We start from the raw sequence: 15,929 nt of genomic DNA, 5'->3' as shown, positions 1-15,929 counted from the left end.
TTGTTCAACGGCTCCAGTCCTGCCTGGAGAGCAGTCGGGGGCTGCACAGGGAGCTTCTGTCTGCGGGAGCAGGCTCTGTTTATGCCAATGCAATAAACCATCCAGTAACCACCTCCAGCAGTGACCAAAAAAATTGATATCTGCACTGAAATGCATGACTCCACATCAACAGGTCTCTTCCCGAATGCAGGCAGCAGTGGCAGGGCTGGACACCTCACGTGAAGCACCAGGTGGTTCCAGCACCTCCACGCTGCCAAGCACCAGCGTGGTGTTTGCAAGGTTTATGGGTGTAAAAGGTTTTCCATCAGGTTTTTCTGTCCATGCACATCATTAGGACATCCCCTGTGGCTGCAGCAGCAGTTTCTCTGCCTTGCATTCTGGAGGAGATGGAAAGAAATAAAGGTGGGAGGACGTTATGTGTTTGGACAAAAATGTACAGGAAACAGAGCCAAAAAAAAAGTCAATCTTCACTCTTTTATGCTAGGTGTGTTTTTGTTACTCAGCCACTGAGCCAAAGGTGATTTCAGGCACTTCTTAAAATATATATCCAGCTAAGGAAGAAAAATAACTAGAAAAGTATCTGATTTGCCATGGCTCTGCTGAACGTGGTCCCAAGCTCTCTCAAGTCATCTGCAGCTGCATAGCCATGAGACATGCTCCTTGCTGAAACTAAAGAGCAATTCTGAGGCCGGTCCATGTGAGTAATGAACATTTTTAATTTGGGTGGCCAGACTGGAAGATCACAGATTTCCCCAGGTTAACTAAAAGACCTAATTTCAGGAGGGTTGCCCCAAAATCTCATATATATGCATATTTTAGATGGTCTGCCTAGTATTTTAATTGTTTATATTTTTATTTTACTCCAAGTTCTAAAAAAAATATTAATCGAACACTAAAACCATTGAGAACATCTTGTTTGCTTTCAGACATTGTTTTGTAATGAATAGTCAAAACATTTTTCCTGAAATAGCCTTGATGAAACTTTTCTTTCAGTGGGTTAGAGCCATTCATCCAGCTAGACCCTGTCCCTGAAGTTTTGGTCAACCCAAAACTCTGTATATTTCACATCATGAAGAAATCATTTAAAAACAATTTGCCCAGCTTGATTTTTTTTTTTTTTACTCTTTCTGAGTTGATTAAGAAGCAATTTTACGTATTTTCTCTTAGTCAACTGGCCATGCTCCCTGACATGGTCCATCACGATGCATTAATGGACAAGAGACCTTGCTTCTCTTTCACAGCCCCTGTACAGCGATGATAAAAAGGGTCATTATTCCTGAGGGAAGTGCCTCATTCCTTACTCTTCTGGCACTGTGAAGTGCTATCATATAATCAGTGAGTGATTTGTATTTTGATGTCTGCCACAATTGCCTCCATACAGCCCTTAATGAAATTAAACAGAGAGATCATCACAGAAGTGCCCCGGTAAGTCACATTTATAACAGGAAGGCCGGGGAATGACATATTTAAAGAGTTGCATACTGAATTTTCAGATTGCTTCTGCTATGTGGTATTTCAGATCATAGAATCAGAGACTCTTTGAATCATTATTAAGGCTGGAACAGGCCTCCAAGATCATCTGGTCCAACCGTCCCCCTACCACCAATGTCACCCACTAAACCATGTCCCTAAGCACCACGTCCAACCTCTCCTTGAATACCCCCAGGGACAGTGATGCCACCACCTCCCTGGGCAGCCTGTTCCAGTGAACAGATTGTCATGGTCTAACATGGTCTATGAAGAGATATCATGGTCCAACTATTTATATATGTATATATATGTATATGTGTGTGTACATATATATATATATATGAATACAACTCCAGCTGGAGTATTCAAAGCAGCTTGTTTTTTCAGAGACTGAAGCTGACTGCTCAGTGTGTTTTATTTTAGAAGACAGAAGGGGCTGAAAGAAAAAACAAAGGATAGCAAGGAGGAGGTGGCAGGCTACACACCAAAACCAAACCAGGCTCTCTTCCCTCGCTGTGTTCTGTAACCAAGTGCATGTCTGAAGAAACACGCACGAGGGAGCAAGGTACCCCAAATCAGATGAATAGATATGGGGCAACCCCTTGATTTCTCAGGCTGTCATCCCTCATCCTTTCAGCCTACTGTATCAAGAGGGACCAGCTCTGCACACACTTCATTCAGGGTAACTGAAGCCTGGATTTTCCCAGCCATTAGCAAGAGGAGGGCGGTGTGGAGTCCCTGTGGTCCAAGCCCTGGGGCAGCCAAGCCATCCTGGTTGTCCTTGCCTTCAGCAGCATGGTGTGCCCTGGTCCGTCCACCACGAGAGGTCTGCAACATGGTGGAAGATGCCCGGTGCTTCACCAAACCCTCCCCAAAAGCCTTTCTCCTCAGTGGAGGGCTCCCCGACATGCTCCTGCCTGCCCCTCGGAGGGGGAAGAGGAGGAAGGAGGAATTACACAATGTTTTTGTTCCACTGACGAATTCCCCCTGCCAGTTGGAACAGGCTGCTCATAAATCGCAGCTTTCTGGAGGGGTTTCAAGAGTGCTGCGTTCTGAGATCATTGTCTCTGCTCCATGGGAACAATGGGGGCAGGAAGGAGCTGCTCCAAAAACGCAGGGTGCCACAAGGAGGTTTCTTTCGGATGGGGAATGCTCCAGGAGGCAGAGGGAATTTCCCCCAACTGCTTGAGACTGAGGATAGCTGCTCGACGGGAAACGGGAACGCTGTTCACAGTGAGAGATCCGCCAAGGTCAGCTTCTTCCAGCCACCCCAGAAAGGTAGAACAGTGATCCTCCAGTTATACCTTGGAAAATGAGACGTGGGATTGCTGACTGCTTGCCCCAGAGGTATAGCCAAGGTCCGTCTGGCCTTGGGTTTCAAATGGGATCGCCTTGGCACGCTCAGCCTGCCCTGCACGACAAGACACAGGCAGGACAGGGTTAGGTAAACCTTCCTTGTTATTCAGCAGTCTCTAATGACTCACAAGTCTTGCAAAGAGACAATTTCCTAATGCAATTCCAAGTTAAGGCTTGGAGAAGAAGTCTTCGTGATATACGCACCTCCCACAAAAACGCAGGATCAGAGGGGACCTCTAAGGGCTGCGACTCCACCAGGAACCAGGACTTGACCAGGTCAAGTGGCCAGCCTTGTCCAGTCCATGCTAATAACTACATATTTTCACTGGATGGTTGGACCAGATGATCTTGGAGGTCTTTTCCAACCTTAATGATTCTAGGATTCATTAGCTGCTAGTCTGCTCTGAATGGTGGCCCCAGAGATGCCAGGATGCTCCCTAGACATCTTGGTAGTAAGAGGCAAAGGGGAAAAAAAAAGAAAAAAATAATAATTAAAAAAAAAAAAAAGTTGTTCTCTGCAGAAGCTTGGAGCAATGAAAACTTAAAAAGAAGGTACCCAACCTTTTCCACAACCACCCAGTGCTAAGCTATCCCTCCATCCAGCAGCAAACCCCCAGTTTCCCTGAAGTGTGCCATTAAAATCTCGTAAAGCCCTTCTTGTTACTCTTAGCATCCCTGACCAGCCTGTGCCACAGCTGGGTGCCAGCCCTGCTGCTCTTATCCCTCAGTACCCGAGCATTGCCTTGGCACTCTTCTTTCATTTGCCCTCCTTATTTCCATTTCTTGTATGCTCCCTTTTAGCAGCTCAGTTCACCAATAAGTGTCTTAATTAACCGAGCAGGCTTTGTGCTGAAATTCCTCATTTTCATGTGCAAAGGCAGGGCTTGTTCCCAAGCTCTGAATATGTTCTCTTTTAAAAAAATCAACCAGCTGTCTCAGACACCTTCCCCACACCCCCCCCCCCAACAACTTCTCAGCTCCCTGAATGAGCTGAAATCATCTCTTCTGAGGTCCAGAGTCCTAAATCCAGGGCTTTTCCCCTCGAGATGCTCTCCAGACCAAGCTGCCACAGTCACCCTCTGCTCCTCCGTGCTCAGCAGGAGGTCAGGCAGATTGGTGGGGACGGGGACTGGCACTGCCTGGGGACATCGGATGGCTTTGGGTGCAGGAAGGGGGGAGATGATGCTGGCACGCAGCCGCCCTGAGCCCCTGATGGTGCCTGGTTTTCTTCCCTAGAAAACTGGGTTAGAAATAGGTCCAGCCCTGCTCTCGCTGGAACTGGCCTGGATCCCTTCCAGGTGCCAACCTGCTGCCTGCTGACCGCTGCCCACCCTTTTTATTTCTCTCCCATACAATGACCCCAAACCCTTGTGCTAATGCACAGGAGGGGGATGAACGGGGTTGGGGAGGAGGGTTCAGAGGCAGGAGTCTTCCTCTCTTCCAGCAGAGCTACACAAGTCTACCCTGCAAGCCTGGCCAAGGATTTTGGACCTGTTCAGAGCACAGGAGGATGCTTTTCCTCTCTTATCACGCTGCCTTCCCTTGTTCTAAGCGGTGGGGAAGAGTCAAGCCTGGCCATCAGCATCGCAGCCTGTACGATGTGAAGCTTCTGTCAAGCTCAGGGCCAGCCTCCAGCCCCCCGAGCTCAGCTTGCTGCCTTTCAGAGCCCTGCCCTGCAGGGAAAGTTTGCTCCTGCCTCCCTGCTCCCCCCCTTCTCCTCCTCGCTTCCCTTTAGGGGCTGCGGGGCTTTGATCACCTGCAGCCCGTTAATTACGATGCGCCGCTCTTCGCCTGGAAAGCGAAGGGAGAAAGGTCTCCTTTTAGCTTCTCCCCCCCACCCCCCGGGACCCGCTTTGTGGACGGGCCTCCGGTCCCCTCGCAGAGCAGCTCTGCCCCGTTGCTTTGTGCATCCCCTTCACAAAGCCCTCTTTGTGCTCACGCTGGGCTGGAGCCAGCCCGGGCTGCAAGCAGATGCTTATCCTCCAGCAGGAGCAGCACCACCAGCTCCAGCAGGAGCCGAGGACAAGGCGAGCATCGCTCCAGGCACCTGGGCTCCTCCTCTGGGTGCTGGAGAAACGCCCTGCCCCAACGGGCTGCACCCATGGGCGCATTTTGCGTGGGTATCCCGTTGTGAAAATCAGAGCCAGAGATGGGGAGAAAACGAAGCTGGAGGAGAAGGGGAGAAAACGATACTGGAGGAGAAAGGGAGCAATCCCAGGAGGCAGGCAGCTGAGCTCTGGGGAGCTGGGGCTTGCTTGCAACCTGCTTGTGTAGTGCAAAGTCCGTGCAAGGCACTGCTCCTTTCCGTGCATTCCCAGTGTGGGATTCCTCGGGGCTCGCCCCAGTCTCCCAGGGAGATTGCTAAGGGGGCAGGGGAGAAGTCAGTAATGTCTGGCAACAGCACAACACCGGCATCGCTGCTGGGGTGAGAAGGCTCAGCCCATCTCGTCCAGGTGCCCCGAGGGGTTTCGTGCACCCCAGAGGAGGCTGTTTTCCTGGGGGAAGCTACCAGAGCACTGAAGGGACGATTCAAGATTTGGGGCTGCCCTCAAAGCAAGGATTTCACATCTGGAGCGGGCTCAGCAAGAAGGGATTTAGGCTCTGGGGGGGTTCCTTATGGCCTGATTTTGCTTGGAAATGGGACAAAATTCCCCTGTGGCTGTTGGTTTGTGCTCTGCAGGCTGCACTTGCAGACCTCGACCCCTGCATGCAAAGCACGGGCTGGGCTGTGGGTTCGCTTTGGCAGGGCTGCTCACCAGCAGCAGGCATTTACTGTGTTCAAGTCATGGATCCCAGAGGGGGCAAACTGCTTCACCTCCGGGTTTGTTATCGTAGGGTCTTTTTTTCTAAGGGAAACACCCAGATTTGCAGCCACAGGTTGTTTTGCTGGCTGCTTGTCACAGCCTGCCGTGCCAGCTCTTGTGGTGGGTGCTGGGCTGCTCCCAGCGAGCGAAATCCAGGAGAGGAACAAACAAACAAAAAAAAAACAAACCCGTGGGGACCACAGGGATGCGCCAGCGGCAGACAAAGGCGCGCCGGGAAGGGAGGGAGCGAGGCGATGGCTGCGAGGCTGCCGGCCGGGTTGCCATGGATTTCGTGCCATGGATTTTGTGCTCGTCGGCCCCTTCATTGCCCGGGAGTGGAGGGAGGGAGGGTTTGGAGCACGGGGAGCTGCCTCCGTACCTGAGCTGCCTCCTCCTGGGGGCTGTGCTGGTCTGAAGGGCCAGGGGATGATGTCCCTGTGCTGGGGGCATTCCCGCAAAACACAGACATTAATATTCCTCCCTCCATGAAAACGGCTTTCCTCTTTTTTTTTTTTTTTTTTTTCTCTCTTTTTTTTTTTTTTTCCCATCTCCAAGCCTCACAGTAGGTGCCCACGAGCACATTTCTCCCCATGACATATCCAGAATGCTCTTGTCCAACTGGACCAGTATGGGCGCACAGTGGTGCCAAAGCTCCCAATTAACAGCCAGACCTTGATAAGCCAGCACAATGACAGAACTCGAAGGGGGCAGGGATGGAGCATCAGCAAAACCACCCCTGTAAAGCCAAAATGATGCCAGCTTCCCCCAGAACGCCGCTGCCTCGGCCGACCAAGTTGAGGATGCTCGCAGGGAAGTACAAGGAGCCAGCAGCAAGCATCCAGGAAGGCACGTCGGAAATCCTGGGGCTTTGAGAGCTCCACGCACTGTTATGAAGGGATTATCATTTATTAATGTGGCTGCCAAGACCCATTAATTAGCCTCAGACAAGTAAAGAGATCTCTGGCTGGGGATAAGCATCCAGGATGCGAACTGCAGTGTGTCTGTGCGTGCCGCGGCAGGTGTGCAAGTGCCTCTGTGCACGTGTGTGCTGGCACATGTGTGTGCCATGGGTGTGCATGCTTCCATAAGCTACCCTGAGCATGCTGATGTGCGTAGCATGAGCTGTGTGTGTGCAAATATCGTGCTCAAGGCATAATAAAGTGATAATAAAAGCACGTGTGTATGTGCACCACGACGCTTGTGCACACATGCATGCTGTGTGTGTGTTTTGAACAGTGTAAGTGTGAAAGCACACTGGTTTTACACGCTGTGCACAGACCACAGAGACACAGACACAGACACAGACACAGATTTCTAGGTTGGAAGAGACCTCAAGATCATCGAGTCCAACCTCCTACCTAACACTAAGTACTCCACTAAACCATATCACTAAGCTCTACATCTAAACGTCTTTTAAAGACCTCCAGGGATGGTGACTCCACCACCTCCCTGGGCAGCCCGTTCCAATGCTTAATAACCCTTTCGGTAAAGAAGTACTTCCTAACATCCAACCTAAAACTCCCCTGTCGCAACTTTTGCCCATTCCCCCTCGTCCTGTCACCAGGCACGTGGGAGAACAGACCAACCCCCACCTCGCTACAGCCTCCTTTAAGGTAACTGTAGAGAGCGATAAGGTCGCCCCTGAGCCTCCTCTTCTCCAGGCTGAACAAGCCCAGCTCCCTCAGCCGCTCCTCGTAAGACTTGTTCTCCAGACCCCTCACCAGCTTGGTCGCCCTCCTCTGGATTCGCTCGAGCACGTCCATGTCCTTCTTGTAGCGAGGGGCCCAAAACTGAACACAGTACTCGAGGTGCGGCCTCACCAGAGCCGAGTACAGGGGCACAATCACCTCCCTAGACCTGCTGGCCATGCTGCTTCTTATACAGGCCAGGATGCTGTTGGCCTTCCTGGCCACCTGAGCACACTGCTGGCTCATATTCAGCCGACTATCAACCAATACTCCCAGGTCCTTCTCGGCCAGGCAGCTTTCCAACCACTCATCTCCCAGCCTGTAGCGCTGCTTGGGGTTGTTGCGCCCCAGGTGCAGGACCCGGCACTTGGCCTTGTTGAACTTCATACAGTTGACCTCAGCCCATCGGTCCAGCCTATCCAGATCCTCCTGCAGAGCCTTCCTGCCCTCGAGCAGATCGACACACGCACTTAGCTTGGTGTCATCTGCAAACTTACTGAGGGTGCACTGGACGCCCTCATCCAGATCATCGATAAAGATATTAAAGAGGACCGGCCCCAGTACCGAGCCCTGGGGGACACCACTTGTGACCAGCCTCCAACCAGATTTGACTCCATTCACCACAACTCTCTGGGCCCGGCTATCCAGCCAGTTTCTAACCCAGCGAAGCGTACGCCAGTCCAAGCCCCGAGCAGCCAGTTTCTTGAGGAGAATGTTGTGGGGAACGGTGTCAAAAGCCTTACTGAGGTCAAGGTAAACCACATCCACAGCCTTTCCCTCATCCACCAAGCGCGTCACTTTGTCATAGAAGGAGATCAGAGCATGCCCTTGTGTGTGCACGTGGGTGTGTGTTTGGTGTGCATCTGTGCAAAGGCATGTGTGCACCTCGTCATGAGCACAAGGTCCCCTTTGATGGACAGTTGGAGGACAGGGACAGTGCCACACGGAGCCCTGCTTGAGTTGCTTCTCCTTCCCTCTCATCCCAAGCACTCAAAAATTTGCCTTTCCTTCCAACATCTCTTTGCAAAATTCAGAGATGGGGGTAGGAAAAAAAATGCTTTTTGCTCACTCAGCCCATCTGTCCTCCGTATCAGTGCAGATCTCATTAAGAAAGAGGACGTAATTAAAGAGGAAATAAATACAAACTATGCCGGTCCTGCTTTACTGTTTAATGGTGTTTTCAGATATTTTCTCGGCTGGGTTGTTGGTGCTTGTCCCACGCTGGCTGCATCCAGGTTCTCCTGGCTGCTGTGGGGTCGGAGCACTGCGTAAAAGCAGACCTGAAGCCTGCAGTGGGCAGGAAGGCGAAACCAGAGCTGGTCCCTGCACGGCTCCTCAAGGGCTGGGAGGGAGGGAGGGAGCCCCAGCTGCCTTCTGGTGGCACGTCCCATGCTGGATGGAGCTGGTTCACCCCATCCAGCTGCAGAAGCTCTGCCAGGCTGGGGCTGCAAGGAGATCACCACCTCCAGAGATCTTCTGGGCACCGTCCAAGGCTGCTCCTTGCTTCCTGGGTTCTTCATGGTGACTCCAGAGGTGCTCACCCAGCCGAAATGCAGAGCTGCAAGCATGGCTGCTGGGCTTAAATCCTGAGCCTAGAGGCTTCGAGGATTTCTGAGCTTTTTAAAAGCACAGCGAAAGCTCCCAGCACAGCCACTTCTGTGGGCAGCTGCTCTATGGTATGCAGGCACAACAGCCAAAAACCAGGAGCTGCAGCTGGTTGGGGTCTGCAGGATCACCTACACAAAGCCATGGGTCTCCATCCTGAAGGACGGGTGTCATCGCAATGAGATTTGCTGTCCCGTCACTCACGGCAAGGGCAGCGGCCATCCCTGTTGTGGCAGGGGCTGAGCAGGCACAGGATTTCAATGGGATGAAAGCACCCTGACCTGCTTGGGGTCTCATTTTAGGGCTGCATCATCACCCTGGGACCCACCTCTGAGCTTCTGCCATCCTTGTGAGGTCTTCTTGGGCAAGAATGGGTTCAACCACCTCGGATAGACCAACCTTCCACAGGCTTCCCTAACCCCCACGTGGGATCTCCATACCCCTTGGGCTCTGCAGCTATTTTTTTAAGGGGAGGATGCGTTATCCCAGCTCAAACAACAACCCACATTCATCCTCCAGCCTCCATTTACCAGTAAGGCTAACCTCCGCCCCGCGCTTCACTCCGGGGAGCAAAGGCAGGCAGGAAGGGGGGATGCATCTCCAGACAAAACTGGGTTAATTCACCGTGAAAAGTGATTTTTTTTTTTTTTTTTGTCTCCTCATTGCCGGCTTGTCAAGGGAAGATCGTGCTTCTTCCCCATCGCCGCTCAGCACCAGCCCTCTCCTTTCGTATGCTGAGCTCATTCAATGCAGTGGGAGTGCCACGGCCGGGAGCACGTCTGCACCGTGGTGTAGGCAGAAACACGTCTCTCCGCAACCATTCCTGACCTTCTGCTGCTTCGGAAATTGCCCGGCTTCCTTGGGGGCAGAGCTGCGATTTGTTTGGGGGACGGAGTTAATTATGCCACGTGCAATTTCCTCGTTTGTCCTGATCTTTCTTCTCACAGTATCAGCTCAGACTGTTGATGCACACACATTTTTTGGGGGGTGGTTTTCTTTGATTCCGTGACACTTAGGAATGACGCTGGTCGCGTATCTGTTTGTCAGCCACCCCCAAACAACTCCAAACAACTTCTGAACTGCTGGTCCCTGCCCGATTTGACAGATCTGGGATTCTCAGAGATGTCACATTCCCATAAACGTTTCTCAAGTGTTTCTCCATCCGCCTGTTTATCCAGCAGTGGACGTGCACGAGGCTCTGTTCAAGTTAACCAGTGCCTGGTCTGTCCTCTGCACCAAGACCTGGCCACACGGAGTGGCCATAAATGTGGGTATGGTGAGTGATGTATGAGAGCAAGTGATGAAACCAGCAGGGAAGTTGTTTAAAATGGGTAAATAAATTAGCTCGAGGCACAGTGGGTGTCAGGAAGAAGCTGGAGGCTGGGAAAAGAGCTAGAAGCCATTGCGGGCAGGAGGTCCATAAGTGGATGCCAGGCTGGGACGTCCATCCTCTCCAGCAACTCCAACCCCAGGGGCGAGGATGCTGAGGAAGAGCATTGAAAGGTGCCAGGCTCAAGAAACCTCCCCAGAAATGATCTTTTTGTCCACCCTGGGCTCAAGGGACCATGCTCTGACCCCAGGGGCATTGCTTACATCTTGCTCATCCTGCTTGTGTCACCCAGATCCTGCCAGCCTCACTAGGGACTGAGGTCTCCCCACGCAAGGGGCTGTATAAACCCATCCAGGGGGAGGCTGGCGTGGCGGAGGCCAGGTGGAGATGAGCATGGAGGCGGCACAAACCAAGCTCGGGCGCTTGACACTCGGGCCCTTGCAGAGCTGGGAGCTCCTGAGAGCCGAGCATCCCTGCTCGCCGAGCCGTGAATGCCGGTGCTGTTCATCTCAGCGAGCTGGTTATTAATTCCTGCAGCCAGGAGGGAATGCTTTCTCATTTCCTTGGCAGTGCCGTGAGCTGGCAGAAAAAGGAGAGGCAGAAACGCTGGTATTTAGAGGGCATGCGGGCTCACAGCCAGGGTGGGCTCTTCCCAGCCGGCTGCAGGGACACTGGGAAAGCACCTGGGGTGCATGCGGGCATGGGTGAGCATGCATTTTAAATGCATTTTAGCCTTTTTCAGGAATAAAAAATAATAATAATAAAAGAGCGAGGAAATCCAACCTTGTGTTCATTTGGAAATCCCTGTGCATGCAAACAACGTGCCCATGTGCAGAGTGTCAAATAAAGAAGGAAATATGGAAACACCCCAGGGACCGGTGCACAGAAGGATCCCTGAAGCTCAATCCTAGCCCCATTCCCATCCATTTTTGCCTGTGGCACACCAGCATTGCTGCACTCAGAGCTCCAGTGCTACCTGGGAGAGCTCAAAAGCTCCACCAAAGTCACTCAGATCCCCTCCGTTCAGGTGTCCTGCCCCGGGACACTTTCTACAGGGACTTGGGAGCTGCCAGGGCACTCCTGGGGTCATCTGAGCCACCCTGGGCAGGGTGCCCAGCTCCAGGGAGAGGGGAGAAGGGCAGGGATGGCTGGGGACAGAAGCAGGAGGAACCTTCCTGGCTCTGCACACGTTTTCAAGGATCACAGTGTCCACCAACACCTTTGAAGAAGGGGGCAGGACATCAGCTTTCCCTGAAAAAAAAATAAAAAAAGTAAGAGAGAGAAAAAAAAAACAGATAACACCACTCTGCCTGCAGAGATGAAAAAGGGCAGAAGATTTGCTAAAAGAGTTTCTGCATCCCCAGCAACCTTTGAAATACGGTCTTTGATCAGGAAAAAAAGGTGAAGATGCAATGGATGAATCTTTACAGCCTATAAGCTTGTGCCCCACATCCCCTAGGCTTCTTTCACCCACTTGCATGAGACTCCCAGATATTTCCATAACCCTCATTTCTCCCTAAATCCCCCTGATTCTCCCTGGTGCAATACTTCCACTCCCTTCTCTCATTTTTCTCCTATCTCCTACCCATCCTTGGCTCTCTGGCCGTGGCTACACCACGTCTTGGCGTTATTTGGAGCTGTGCAGGTGCTGAGCGGGAGCACAGGGGCACTGCCTGGCTGCTTTGTTTCTTTCCAGAGCAGCTGATTCCTTCAGTGCCAACACTAAGGCAGCCCCCATCCTCCACCAATTAACCAGTCCTGCCAAAATCCTGCAAGAACCCAGGATATTTGAGAGCTGTGCCCCTAGATGAGACCTGGCTGTGATTTGCCAACATATTTCAAGGTGACTAACCTCACAGCATAGGTTTTGTATGGGTGTGTGAGCCCTTTTTTTTTTTAGGAAACCCAGCAAAACAGCATTTCAGAGCCTTGAGTCGGCTGCTGGCTGTCGTGTGGCTTCGTTGCCTCCAAGTGTTGCTGTGTAAACACTAATCAGGCCAAATTATTCAAATCACAACTGTCGGGCATGGAAGGAGCATTAACGAGGGAAGAAAATGAACAGATCGGTAGGGCAGAAAGTGTCCTTCGGCTGAAGGTCAGCGGCTCCCATCCAGCGTAGGAAACTCGCACCCCTTCCTCTGCCAGCGCCCTGGGAATTGCCTCTGGTTGGGATGGGAGCTTTGGGGCAGGTTGTCCAGCCCTGGGGTTTCTGGCTGGGGGATATTTCCCTTTTCATAGGCAGCATAAGCACCTTGGGGTTTTGCTCCAGCCTGAGACGTGTGGAGGGGCTTTGCCCATCTCCGTGTTTCCAGCTGGTGCAGGACCACCTCGTGTGGCTACTGCAAAACCAGGATGGGGTGAGAGCAAGGAACTGCTTTACCCGTCCCGTGTCCCTGCATGGACACCACTAGGAATCATAGAAACATTAAGGCTGGAAAAGACTCCAAGACCATCTGGTCCAAACACTAAGTCCCCTGGGGAGGCTTCACCCAACTCGGAGTGCCCGGGCAGGGGGAGAAGTTACCTCTCCAAAAGCAGAGAGGGGACACAAGCACAAGCCTTCCTCCAGCCCTGCCCAGGCTGGCGTGAAGGCATCTTGGGGCTGTCCTGGTAGCCTGTGGAGAGGCAGAAGTTGGCTTTGCTGTGGGGAAAGCCGGGCGATGTGCAGCCTTGGAGGTGTTCAGGACGCAGCTGGGCACGGCCCCGAGTGGTTTGGTTCGAGTGCACCAAGCAGGACGTAGGACAAGATGGGCTCCAAAGGTGCCTGCCAAGAGAAATAATTCCATGATTTCAGATGGATTCCGTGATCCGTACTAATAAAGCAACCAGTATTCACTAATAAAGGAAACCAGTCACCAGGCCAGGAATAAGTTTCATCCTACATCTGGACAGCAGAACAGATTTCTCACTTGGTTTTTTTGTTTGTTTGTTTTGTTTTTCTTCTTGTTGGTGGTGATGATTTTGGTTTTTTTTTTTGTTTGTTTGTTTTGTAAATGAACTTTTCCAGACAGCTTTTGAAAAGCCTTCCTGGATGGAATTCATCTGAACTTGTAAGGCTTTACTGGTGCCACCAGCACCTGAAATGGATGCGAGCTGATCACCCAGAAATGTCGTGGCAGGAGGCTTTGCAGGGATGGGAGCGGGGACGTCCTGGGGCTGTTCTGATTCGGCAAATTGGAGCAGATTTCAAAAAGCAAAGCAGGTGTTACGTGTGGAAAGGGAGAGCCAGACTCTGAGCAGGGGCAAATCAACGTTGTTCCATGGAAAGCTGCTGGTGTGCAGCAGGAGTCAGCCAAAAATCACCTGCGTGCAGTCTGACATCCAACCGCAGCGTGTCCTAAAGCAGAAAAATGTCGTCAGCCCTTGGAGCTGATGCTTAAGCTATCTGGAAAATATCCCAGACATTAAATACTTTGAGCTGTTAGAGTAAGGTCAGAAGGAGAGAAATGCCATCTGGGAAAGGAAGGAGTGAACCCATCAATCTTCAGGCCTCAGAAATCAGCTATTTTAAAACCTTCAGGAGGAAAATAAATCTAATTTGGCCAGAGCACTGTGAAACACCACCTAAGGTGGCTGGGCTTCCCTCTGTCCTTGCAGCAGTCCTGTTTTCCACCTGTCTGGTCCAGAAATGCAAAAAATCCGGGTGCTTTTCTTTGTGGCCCTGTACCCAGGAAGACCTGGAGGCACCGGTGAATCTGGAAGAGGATTTGGGGGAAGGATTATTTCAATTTGCGTATCCCTGTACTATTCCCTTGGCATCAGCCTTTTCTGGGCACAAAAAGCACAGAATGGTCGAGGCTGGCAGGGACCCCTGGTGTCATCCTGTCCAAGCCCTCAAGCAGGGCCACCTGCAGCTGGGTGCCCAGGACCACGTCCACTGGCTGCAGAGGTGTTGCAGAGATGCTGGGAGATACACCAAGATGTTAGGAGATACACCAAGCCCACGAGGGCTGATTTATGCCCGTAAATACAGTTTTGTGTGTCTAACCCATCTTTTTTTATGCACTATCTCAAGAGACATTTGTCACTCTGCTCTCTGGACTAACGTGATTTGGACTCCTGCGCTTTGCCTTTTGTCTGATCCTTTCTCATCAGCAGGGCCCAGGGCTTGGCTCCAGACCATTTCTCCCAGACGTGAGGCCCGAAATATCTTCATCTGTGCTTGGCTCCAGGTTTCCCCTGAAAAGAGAAGCGTGGTGGGGTCAGCACGTGAAGCTCCCGGGCCACCTTTTGGTAGCCCACCACGAACAAAACCAGCCCCATCCATACCCCTGTTGTGCACGTCTATATCCTCTGAGCAGATACCAGCTAAACTGGGGACGGGATTATATTTCTACCCCAAAAATGCCCTCTGCTGGTGTCTAAATACCCGTGACTGCTGAGGATGCTCTCTGTGCTCAGGAAAGAGACTTATCTGCCTCTCCTGCAGCCAGACCTTGCAGCAAAGACAAAAAACGTGGGTCAGGGCACACGTGTGTGCAGGGACAGGGGAGCACCGTCCTGCAGCTGTGGGAGCAGGAGGAGCCCCGGTACTCCCTGCAGCCCCAGCACCCCACAAAGCCCCCTTGGGCACGCTTCTTTCCAGGTGCAGCCCTTTTGCATCAAGTGTTTTTAGGGTTTTGTAGGGTTATTTAGCCTGGGAAGCGTGAAGGGGTGCGGAGGGGGGGGGGGAGGTGGAAATTAAGCCATCCGTGCCCAAACCCTGCATCTTATCCACGGCACGGCAAGCTGGCCTCCTAAACGCCACGGGTGCTGTGGATGGGAGCAGTGATGGGTTTATCACCTGCCCCCAGCTCATTTCACCTGGAGATAGTTTGGGGTGCCAGAATTAGCACCGCTGATCATTTATACAGGTAAAAGGGAGAGGAAGGAGGGAGAAGGACCCGTGGGGTTCGAAGCGTGAGCCTCGGTGGCATTTTGCAAGCAGAAGGAGAGCAGCAGGGCAGGCTGAGCCCCAGCACCGTGTGGGCACCTTGCTCTGGGCAGGGGCACCCTCAGAGCCCAGTTTTTGGCTCAGCCCCGCTGGGACTCCGTGCTTTTAATGTTTGATTTCTAAGCATCCTCTGTGTGCTGCAGAAACTGGGCTCTTGGCTTTGCATGAATGTAGACCCGTCTGCATGGCTTGGCACTTTGCTAAAATTCAGTAGAAACCCCAGGGGAAGGCACTCCTTCATTTTGGGATCTGCACAGCTGCTTACATTTCCCCCTGCCAGCATCACACAGCATGGCCGAGGGGCCACGGGGCACCTCATAGCACCCACCAGCCACAGCCAAGGGACCCCACGACTGGCCACAGGGGTTTGCATTTCTCAGGGAAATGTTGGAAAGCCTCTCCCAGGAGCTAGGGGATGGTGCTAGGATCAGAAGAGGGCTCTTCTTCCAAGAAAACTGGTTTCAGGAGGGGTTTTGGCCCGCTGATTCCAGTCTGGCATAAGTGGGGGCTGGCACAAAATGGGTACTTACACCTTGCCCACCGTGATGCCACACTGCAAGGATTGTCCCCAAAACACTCAAACTTTGGCCAAATGGTATGGGAAGGACAGCAAAAAGGAAGGCCTGCTGATTTCCTCCCCATGGAGTCCTAGGTAGGTCCTGGCTTGGCCAGCAGGAGGACAGGAGGACCTCCATCCCTCGGAGCCATACAGACAGACCCTGGGGAAGAGGCACTGTTCCCAG

This window comes from Cygnus atratus, chromosome 3 (genome assembly GCF_013377495.2).
Source record: "Cygnus atratus isolate AKBS03 ecotype Queensland, Australia chromosome 3, CAtr_DNAZoo_HiC_assembly, whole genome shotgun sequence".
Lineage (NCBI taxonomy): Eukaryota > Metazoa > Chordata > Aves > Anseriformes > Anatidae > Cygnus > Cygnus atratus.
The sequence above is the reverse complement of the archived record's forward strand: the minus strand, read 5'-3'. Positions refer to the sequence as shown.